Raw genomic sequence first — 11844 nt, forward strand, 5'->3', positions numbered from 1 at the left:
GTGTGTGTGTGTGTGTGTGTGTGTGTGTGTGTGTGTGTGTGTGTGTTAATGAATCCTGCTAGGAGTTTACTGTACTTCCTTAATATCTGAATCTATAAATTTGTATCTTTGACCAAATTTGGGGAAAGTTTAACCATTTCTTCAAATATTTTTCTGCCTCATTTTCTCTCTCCCTTCCTTCTAGGATTCTAATTACATATATATTAGACCATTTGATGTCTCACAGGTCTCTGAGGTTCTGCTTATTTTCTCCAATCTTTTTTTCTCTGCATTATTCAATTTAGACCATTTCTATGAGTCTATTATCAAGTTCCCCAACTATTTTGTCATTTCCATGGACTGCTACTGTTAAGTCCAGAGAGTGAATTTTTATTTCAGATATTGTCTATTTCTGTTTTGAAATTTTCATTTGGTTCTTTTTTATAGTTACTATTTCTTTGTTGAGATTTCTTATATTTTCATTCATAACAATTATATTTTCCTTTGTATCCCAGAGCATAGTTACAATAGCTGCTTTAAAATCTTATCTGATTTCCATTTTTCTAAAAAAGACATACAGATGGCTAACAAGCACATGAAAAGTTGTGCAACATCACTCAGCACCAGGGAAACACAAATCAAAACCACAACGAGATACCACCTCACACCTGTCAGAATGACTAAAATTAACAACCCAGGAAACAACAGATGTTGGTGAGGATGTGGAGAAAAGGGAAACCTCTTACACCATTGGTGGGAATGCAAAGTGGTGCAACCATTCTGGAAAACAGTATGGAAGTTCCTCAAAAAGTTAAAAATAGAACTACCCTTTGACCCAGCAATTGCACTACTAGGTATTTACCCAAAAGATACAGAAATACAGATTTGAAGGTATACATGTGCCCCCAACGTTTATAACAGCATTATCAACAATAGCCAAACTATGGAAAGAGCCCAAACACCCACCAACTGATGAATGGATAAAGAAACTGTGGTATGTATTCAATGAAATATTACTCAGCCATCAAAAAGAATGGAATCTCACCATTTGCAACCATGTGGATGGAACTAGAGTGTATTATGCTAAGTAAAATAGTCAGAGAAAGACAAATGCCATATGATTTCACTCATATGTGGAATTTAAGACAGAAAACAAGTGAACAGGGATGCCTTGGTGGCTCAGTCGGTTAAGTGTCTGCCTTTGGCTCAGGTCGTGATCTCAGGGTCCGGGGATCAAGTCTGTCATCGGGCTCCTTGCTCGGCAGAGAGCCTGCTTCTCTGTCTGACTGCCACTCTCCCTGCTTGTGCCCTCTCTCTCTCTCTCTCTCTGACAAATAAAATCTGAAAGAAAGAAAAGAAAAAAGAAAAGAAAAGAAAAGAAAGAAAGAAGAAGGAAGGAGGGAAGGAAGGAAGAAAACAGATAAGCATAAGGGAACAGGGGAAAAAAGAGAGAGTTAGGAAAGCAAACCATAAGAGACTCTTAACAATAGAGAACAAACTGAGGGTTGATAGAGTGAGTTGGGTGGGGGATGGGTTAAATGGGTAATGGGTATTAAGGAGGGCACTTGTTATCATGAGCACTGGGTGTTATATATAAGTGATGAATCACTAAAAAAATCTTGTCTGATTTCAAATGCATGTATTATTTCAGAGTTGGTCTCTGTTGATTGTCTTTTCTCTTGAGAATGGATCATGTTTTCCAGTTTTTTTAACATTAAATAATTTTAGATTGTATATTGGATATTATAGAACTTTATGTTATAGATGCTCTGGGTTCTGTTATTTTCCCCCAAAGAGTATTATTTTTTTAAGTAAGCATTTAACTCTGGTAAACTTAAACTGTAAAGTCTATCTTCTCTGCAGTAGGAGGCAGTTCAATTCTAACTTCAGTACTTTAAGGTTTAGCTGGGCTTCGTGTAGCCTACCCTGCACATGTACAACTCAGGGGTCAGCCAGAGATTCAGAAATAAATAATATAATTTGAGATACTCCTCTGGCTTTCTCCATTCCAGGATTTCCTCTCACTTTCCCCATGCCTGTGGTTGCCCTTGAGCTCTGTCCTCTAGTTCTTCAAGAGAGTGAGATTACAGATCTCTATCTGAGTTTAAGGCATCCCATGAGGTGCTTAAAGCCATTTTTTAAACTGGGAAATTCACTCAGTTTCACTCCTTTTAAATATCAGGTCTCTCCATAAATGCCATCTGCCTGCTTTTGTTTATTTTCCAGTACCTTCAGGTAGTTTTTTTTCTCCCTATTTTATCCATAGTGTATAGTTACTATCTGCAAGAGGGTTTGGTTTGATGGGAGTTTAGTTGGCCATTACTAGAAGTGGAACCATCTTGCAATGTATCTACTCAAACATTTTAGAAGAGGAGACTGAGACTCAGAAAGCTACAGCTTAAATGCAGATTTTCTGGATCCAAATCCAGAGCATGTCTATATGTTACTTTTAAATATTGGTAATACTCTTCCTCAAGCATTATTCTCCCAGATGGGTGAGTCCTGACTCTGTTGTCTCTCCTCATGTAATACCTATTCCTCCCATCACCTTAATTCATTTTTCTTGTAGATGTCCATTAAACATTTCCAACTTCCTGCTAATCTCCTGTAGGTTCCCACCATATTCCTGCAGTGGGTTTCACTGCATAAGAGGAAGAAGCTTGCTTTTGCCTTTCTTTCTAATGATCTTTCTGAATGATGCCCCAGCAATGTTTTCACAGAATAGTTTGTGGTACTCTTAGACATAACTTCCGCTTTAAAAGTAGAAGCTCAGAGATTACAGTCTTACATAACTCAAATTATTCTCTTTCTTCCTAAATATGTTACCCTACTCACCCTCATGGGAAATTTTACCTTTTTACCTTCTCATGGGTCTCGTTACACCTTTCTTGTTGTAATGTTTCCCTGTTGCTATATCATCTTATATAGAGAGAACTTTGTTTCACCTACAATCTTAAACCCAGACTCTTCCAGAGCATAAACAAAAATCTTAAAATCAACTCTGGTATAAACAATAAAAAGAGCATCACAACAGGTATACATTCATGCAAAAACTATTTTGAGTGCCTACTCTGTACGCATCACTTTGCCGAATGCTGGAGATCCAATAATGAGCAAAGCAGACATAGTGCTTGCTCTCCTAGTCCTTTTATAGTCCCATAGAGAACTCAGACAGCTAAATAAACAATAATAGAAAGAACTAAGCATAGACAAGAGGGGGAGTGCAGGGTACTACTTTCATAGAAAAATTTGAGAAGCACTGTGTGAAAATACCTAGTATGGTGTCTGGTACATAACAGGAGCTCAATAAATGATAGTCATATCAACACAGATCTGGTGAGCATTCATCATTTACATTTTTTCATCTAAAGCAATCTCCTTTGTTTATTATCTTTAAAATTGTTCTCTTGGTCTTACAACTCCTGTGTTAACTCATTTTTATTTTTAAGTAATCTTTGGTGTGTGATCGAAAAAAAAAAACTTACTTAAAAACCAAGTAAATTGTATCCATTCATTTTTTGTTGGCCATATCCTTATTTACCTCCCCAAAGAACTCATAAATGAGTTAAGCCATGATTTCTTTTTTTAAAAAAAGATTAACTAATTTATTTATGAGAGAGATAGCAGGGGTGGGGAGGGAGAGAGAATCTCCAGCAGACTCCCTGCTGAGCACAGAGCCTGATGTGGGGCTCAATCCCATGTCCCTGAGATCATGACCTGAGCCAAATCAACCAACTAAGCCACCCAATTGCCCCCAGACATGATTTTTATTTATAGAAAATGTGTTGCCTTTCCCCCAATAGGTTATATTTCCATTTGTACATTTGATCAAATATAGATTAAGGTGTTTGAACTCAAAACTAAGAGAACATTTCAGAACCCAACTCTTAGTGTCTGTGATAATAGGCAAAAGAATATAATAGCATGGATAAATATGATCCACAGATAATCCTCAAACTTTCCTTCTAGCTATTGTCTGAACACATTTTCTCATCAGAAACTACATGCCAGAGAAGGAAAATTGACTAATTTCACTTTTTTTTCCACCAAGTCATCCCAGAGTAACTCTTGTCTTATGCTAATCACTCCTTTACACCTAATTCCCCTGCCACTTAAGTTTTCTATTTTTTAATAATAGCATTTTTAATGTAATACGTTTTAAGTCAGTGTCAGGTTTTTATATGCCTGGTATTTTACTACCCTGAAAAGATCACCAGCCCTTATGTAAACATGAAATGTATTTTGGGGTAGCCTATTCTGTAATGTCTGGTAATTAACAAACTTTGCACAATGTTAACTAACTGCATACCTTCTTGTGGGTGTAACTACCCTGAAAAAGGCAAGGGAATATCAGGAGGAAGGAAATAAAAGGGAATTAATGATGTTAAGTAATTGTGGGGATGAATTACCCCCAAACTGAATTGTTTCCCAAAATCAAGAGTAGACTAACCAATCATTTCTGCTAAAGGAGCCTGAATACCTATTGAAAGTGAAAGGTAAGTTGAACTCTCTGGAAAGAAATCAGTATTCTGAAATAATCTGCCTTACCATGAAGTGACAGTTCTCTAAAAATGTATTATCTTTTTTCCTACAAAAAGCACCTTCTCTCCTTTAGCAGTCAAGTGAGTTAATTTCCTTTCAGTTTTTTCAAAACCATTTCTAAACTTCATCTTCATTTCTCCAATGAAGGCAGTCAACTTTGGTGGTATTGGTATACACAGACTGGTTTTAAAAAATGTCTGTGAGAATTAAACATAGGGTTCTTTTAAAAGTAACTGGTTGGATTCAATCTAAATAGATTTATTTTTGACAGATACTTAAAGTATTTGCGACTGGTTAACAGCAGGAACTGTAATAGATCCTATAATTAGCAAGAGTCGAAACTTGAGAAATGGCCATTGATAATGAAAACCCATGGTTGAAGGATAATTAAGCATTTGGAGTACCATAAAATGGGGCAGAAAAGCCACTCTTAATTTATTACATTTTTTGTCCCCATTACAAAAGACCTTTTGGTACATTTACAAACACATAGACACCAAACGCAACTAGGATCACACCTGGACTATTCAGCTTCTCCAAACTCATTAACTGAAAAGATATAGATTAATTGGAGAGAGTTCAGAGAGGAGTAACAAAAATTATTATGGGGCCAGAGGGATTGATTTATGAGCAAAGATTAAAAGAATTTTGTCTATACAATTTAGCTAAGTGATGACTAAGGGGGAAGAGGGTGGGGATACAACTGTCTGAAGGGTGTAAACACCAAGGAGAGAGGAGAATAATTTACTATGCAACATGAGAATATAACTAGGGCTAATAAGCTATAATTACCCGAAGGAATAACAGAATAAATATTTCAGGGAAACTCAGAACCATAAGACCGCCAACTTGTTTCTCAAGGAGACAGTTACAGACATTTATAACCCTAGTCTCATCCAGATCAACAAGTATATGTAGTGTGAAATAATCATCTGATGCCACTGATCTCCCTACTCCCCCCACCCTCTCCAAAGGTCTTGCCTTTTCCATTACTGTGGCATATTTCAAGTCCAGCCTAGCATACAATTTTGTCTTTATTGGTGCTGGTGAGTCTTTCAAAGTTTAATTCCGATAATGGCCATAGAAGAGCCCTTTCTTTTGGATTTACTGTGAATTCCATTGTAGAGCATGAAAATAGAGAATTAAAAACTGGAGGTGAAAAAATCTTGGATTCTACTTTGGATTGTAAACAAATCAAAAGTCATAGTGTTTGTCTTTGGAATCTTCACTAATGAAGTTTCAAATTGTATTCCATGTCCTAAAAAGTTCAATTTTAGCATTAGCCAAAGAAAAAAATAGGCACTAAAAAAATCTTTGTAGGCTTCGTGATTTGTGTAAACTTTGGAATGTGGTTCTTCAGAAAACAAATTAGTCTGTGGGTAACTGCAGGCTAAGTTATTTGGCTAATTCCTATTGTGCTATCATGACATTCCAGAGCATTGCTATTTAACCTTGCCAGATAAGATTTTGCATGTCACTGCAGTGAAAGCTGCTTCTTTTGTATGCATACTTTTCTCCTTTTCCTTTGTGTTGAGAATCTTCTTAGGGTGATCCCACTCAAGAAATATCTTTTTCTACACCATTGCTTTGACAAGTTCTTCTGGTTTTTATCTTAGATTATATACTTCTGAAATTTTTTTCTAGGTAAATAATATCTCAATGCAATATTTTAAATAAACTTTTTATTTTAGAGTAGTTTTAGATTTACAGAAATGTTGCAAAACTAGTACAAAGTTTTCATATGCTCCATCCCTAGTATCCCAGTATCACTTATTATTTTAGCATGGTACATTTGTCACAGCAAATGAACTAATACTGATATATTATTAACTAAAATTCATACTTTATTCACATTTCCTTAGTTTTTACCTAATGTCTTTTTCTCTTACAGGGTCCAATGTACGATGCCATTGTACATTTAGTCATCATGTCTCCTCAGTCTCTTCTTAATAACTATGGCAATTTCTCAGACTTTCCTTGTTTTCAATGACCTTAACAGTTTTTGAGGAGTACTAGTCAGCTATTTTGTAGAATGTCCATTGAATGGCATCTGGGTGATGTTTTTCTCATGATTAGACTAGGGTTATTTATAGGTTTTGGGGAGGAAGACCAAAAAGGTAAAGCATCGTTTTCAACACATTATATCAAGGGTAAATGCCATTAACATGACTTACCACTCTTGATGCTAACCTTCATCACCTGGCTGAAGTAGTGTTTTCTGTGAAATTATTAATTTCCCCCTTTTCATGCTGTTTTCTTTGTAAGTCATGATGTGCAGCCTATGCTTAAGGAGTGGAGAGTTAATGTCCACCTTCCTGAGGGTGAAGTATCCCACATAAATTATTTGGGATTCTTTTGCCTTGTTGGTTTGTCTATTCTTGTTTGTTTTTTTGTTTGTTTGTTTGTTTGTTTGCCTAATCATTTATTTATATGATCTAGTATAGACATAAAGATATTTATTTTATACTTTGAGTTATAATACAATACTACTTTACCTTGTTCAAACTGTTCCAGCCTTGGCCATTGGAAGCTCCTTCATTTAGTTCCTGTGTCCCTTTGACATACAACTGCCCATGTGGATATTTACTGAATACTTATTTACTTTATGGCACTATAAGACGGTACTACAAGATGCTACAGGCTCCTATGTATATTTCTTGCCCTATTCAGTCCTATCATTAACCAATTCTCTGTCGATTCCACTTTCTGTTGAGGAATGGTATTAGAAAGCAAGATCTGAGTGTTAGATGTGCTTGTTGCTGCTACGGCGTTATTACTTCCAGGCCTTCTCAGCTGACAGAAGAAGAAACTATATGAGTGTATCCTAGCCTGCAATTATACACATATCTATAAACATTTCCAAATGTAGCTATTTGTATCTATATTAAGCTAAATATGAGTTCATACTGTCTCCAATTCTAATCCTTTACCATGTAGATCATTCTAGAATGAAGAATCCCACTCTCATCCACCACGCATTTACTTAATCATCCAATTCCAATGCACATGTATAATAGTTTCAGAATTGTCACCCACACCTGTGTGGGGACAACTTTATCAAGTAGAAGACACGCTTATTTACAGCGTCTTTTGTCTTCAGTCTGAGAAAGTCCACTCATTTCTGAAGTTACTTAAGTCAGCCCTTTTTCTCCCCACCTCCAGTTAGATTTTTTCATACACGTGTATTATAATTAGATTCTTCTGTCACATTCTGCAACTCCATCCTGAAATCAATCCCCTGGCTTTTAAATTTTTGCCTTTGTTGAGATTCACTCTTTGTACTATAAGGTTCTATGGGTTTTGAAAAATGTAGGGTCATATATCTACCATTACAGTATCATACAAAATAGTTTTACCATCCTAAAAATCCCCTGTGCTTTACCTATTCAATCTTCTCTCCTCCTCCTCAAACCTCTGGCAACCACCAATCATCTGTTTAATCTCTATAGTTTTGTCTTTTCCAAATGTTATATAAATGGAATCATGCAATATGTAGCCTTTCTGATTGGCTTTTTTCACTTAGCCACATATATAATAGATTTATCCACATCTTTGTATGGCTTGATAGCATATTCTTTTTTTCACTAAATAGCAGGTCATTATATGTATGTGCATGCTTTGTTTACCCATTTACCTATTGAAGTACGTCTTGGCTGCTTCTAGTATTTAATGACTATGAATAGAGCTGCTATAAACACTCACATGCTACTTTTTGTGTGGAAATAAGTTTCAAATCAGTTACATAAATATTTAGGAGAGAAGTTGCTGGGTTGTACGCTAAGACTATGTTTTTTTTTTTTTTTAAAAAAAGACTATGTTTAGCTCTGTAAGAAACTGCTGAACTGTCTCCCAAAGTGGCCGTACCATTTTTGCCTTCTCACTGGCAATGAATGAGGGTCCCTGTTGCTCTGCATCTTTGCCAGTAATTGATATTATCAGTTTTTTGGATTTTAAACTTCCTGGTGGGCGTTTAGTAGTATCTTATTGTTGTTTTAATTTGCATTTCACTAATGAAAACCTTGCTCGCTTTTGATTGGCAAGCTACAGGTGTTTTAAAGAATAGTTTTGGTTTTACTTACCAATTCTTCCTTTATTGGAATTGAAGGAGCATACATTATAAAGTGTTAGACTTTATTTACATGGAAACAATTTTTTAAAAATTCAGGCTACTACCTTTTTGTAAGCGTGTATTAATTAGCTACAACATAGGCAAAGGAAGTATCTGCTAAAGTAAATGCTAAGTCACTGATGGCCCAGAGTCAATTCAATATGATTGTTGTCCAGAAAGTAGAGGGAATTTTATTGGTAAGCAGGATGCCTATAATTATTTTTCTGAATATTTCCAAAGCTTCCCTTTATTCTTCCCTCCCTCACTACCATCACCATACACATACTCACCCTAATTTCTATCCTTACCACCTAATATATACAGCATGATTTCTTCTTGCTTTAGGAACAGATAACCAGAGTGACTTAAATTCCTTTTCCCATCAGAATGTGACTTGCAGATATATAATTTCTTCTAAAACTATTGGTTACATCTGATTTTTATTGCCCTGTACCCCTAACTTATGTCCTCACTTTCTGACTATACCCATGTTGCCCCTATCTCTTCCAGACTGCAAACTTGTCTTTCCCCCTTTAATCCCGATTGTACCTTATCCATTCTATGTTCCATTCCTTCAGTGTCATACTAGCTGAAAAAAAGCTAATTGGTTAAATCAACTTTATTTTAAATGTTAGAGCAAAGAATGCCACTAACATTGAACATTTACAATGCACCAAGTACTTTCATACGTGTTCTCATTTCATTCTCACAATGACCCCATGAGGTGACTGTTTTTCCCATTTTATAGGTAAGAATATTTAGAGTTAAGTAGCATGCTGTAATACTTTTGCACATGCTTCCCTCTGCCTAGGACAGCCCTTCAGTTCTATCCCTATCAAACTACCAAACCTTCAGAAGCCACTTCAGATATTACTTCCTCAGGTGGTGGTCTTAATACTGCATAAGTCAATTTTGAAAAGACCCTGTATGTAATTCTTTTGTTAGTTTACGCCACTGCCTTTTTTATTGATATAACATTATGTAAGTTTAAGGTGTACAAGGTGATGATTTGATACATGTATGTATTGCAAAATTATTAACCACAACAAGCTTAGTTAACACCTCCATCACCTCACATAATTACCATTTTGTTTGTAGTAAGAACATTTAAAATCTTCTCTCTTAGCAACTTTCAAGTAGTCTGTAATACAGTATTGCTAACTATAGTCACCACACTGTACATTAGGTCCCCAGAACTTATTCATTTAATAGCAATTAGCATATCTTTTTTTAATTTGAGTACAGTCGACACACAATGTTACATTAATTTCAGGTACACAACTTAGTGAATTGACAACTTTACATTTTATGCTGTGTTCACCGTAAGTATAGCTATGATCTGTCCCCTTACATCACTATTGCAATATCATTGACCATATTTCTTATGCTCTGCTTTTTATTCCCATGACTTACTCATTCCATAACTGGAGGCCTGTATCTCCCTCTCCCCTTCACCCATTTTGCCCAAACTCCACCTCCCTACCTTCTGGCGACCATCAGTTTGTTCTCTGTATTTATAGTTCTGATTCTGCTTTTTGTTTGTTTTTTCATTTTTTTAGATTCCATTTATGAGCAGAATCATACGGTATTTGTCTTTCTCAGTCCAGCTTATTTCAGTTAGCATAACACCCCCTAGGTCCATCCGTGTTGTCTCACATGGCATGATCTCATCCTTTTTATGGCTGTGTATTATTCCATTGCATATATACGACATTTTCCTTACCCATTCATCTATTGATGGACACTTAGATTGCCTCCATGTCTTAGCTATTATAAATAATGCTGCGATAAACAGAGGGATGCAAATATCTTTTTGTATTAGTGTTTTTGTTTTCCCTGGGTAAAAACCCAACAGTGGAATTACTGGATCATATGATATTTTCTAAGCAATTCTGATACTTGCCCCTGGTTAAGAGCCATCATGCTAAACAATGATCATGTTGACCAGGACCATATTTACTGATATTTGTATTCCAATTAAATTGCATAGTATCTTTTGCATTCCACAGCATTTTATCAGTCAGTATTCATTAAATGAATGATTTGGGGTTTTATGGAAATGTAGATATTGTGTGAGTGTGTTGCACTGGGTTGGTAGTAAATTTATTCACATAACTGCTAGATCTTTAAGGAGAATAGAAAGAAATGAACAAAGAAAATAAGAGACAAACAAAAAAGACTCTTAAATACATAGAACAAATGTGGCTGCCAGAGGGGAGGTGGGTGGGGGGATGGGAGAAATAGATAAAGGGAATTAAGAGTCCACTTATCTTGATGAGCATTGAGAAATGTATAGAATTGAATCATTACTTTGTACACGTGAAGCTAATATAACACTGTATGTTAATTAACTTGAATAAAAAAAGGAAGGTGGTGATAACTATGAATGGAACCCATATAGACACTGAGGTGATTATTTTTAGAATGAAGAGAATACTTACCATATTTTTATTCTATTTTAGGAGCAAACTATCTACTGTCCTCATAATGCAAGCTACAAAAAGTAAAGTCACAAGAGACTCTTAACTATAGAGAACAAACTGAAGTTTGCTGGAAGGGAGTTGGGGGGATGGGCTAAATGGGTGATGGGCATTAAAGAGGGCACTTGTTGGGATGAGCACTGGGTGTTGTATCACTGGATTCTGCTCCCGAAACTAGTGCTGCACTATAGGTTAACTAATTTGAATTGAAAGAACGAAAGAACAAAAGAAAGAAAGAAAGAAAGAAAGAAAGGAAAGAAAATGAACGGGGTGGGGCGGGGGGGCGGAGAGACAAACCAAAAAAAAAAAAAAACCCAGACTCAACTATAGAGAACAAACCGATGGTTACCAGAGAGGGGTTGGGGCAGGTTGGGTGAAATAGGTGAAGGGGATTTAAGAGGACACTGATCTTAATGAGCATTGAGCAACATATAGAATTGTTGAATCACTGTATTGTACACCTGAAACTAATATAACACTGTATGTTAACTATTCTGGAATTTAAAAACTTCTTGATTGAAAAAAAATAAAGTCTGATAAAAATCTATTTAGCTGGTGCCAATACACAGCAGATAATTTTAAACTGTTCCTTGGTAAATGAGTTGCCATCAGAAAGAGGGATTGCACATTGTCACAAATGGCATGATCTCATCCTTTCTTATGGCTGACTTGCTAATATTCCATTGTGTATATATATGCCACATCTTCTTTATCTATTCATCTACTGATGAATGC

The sequence above is a fragment of the Ursus maritimus genome, assembly GCF_017311325.1.
Source record: "Ursus maritimus isolate PB19 chromosome X unlocalized genomic scaffold, ASM1731132v1 scaffold_X1, whole genome shotgun sequence".
Taxonomy (NCBI): domain Eukaryota; kingdom Metazoa; phylum Chordata; class Mammalia; order Carnivora; family Ursidae; genus Ursus; species Ursus maritimus.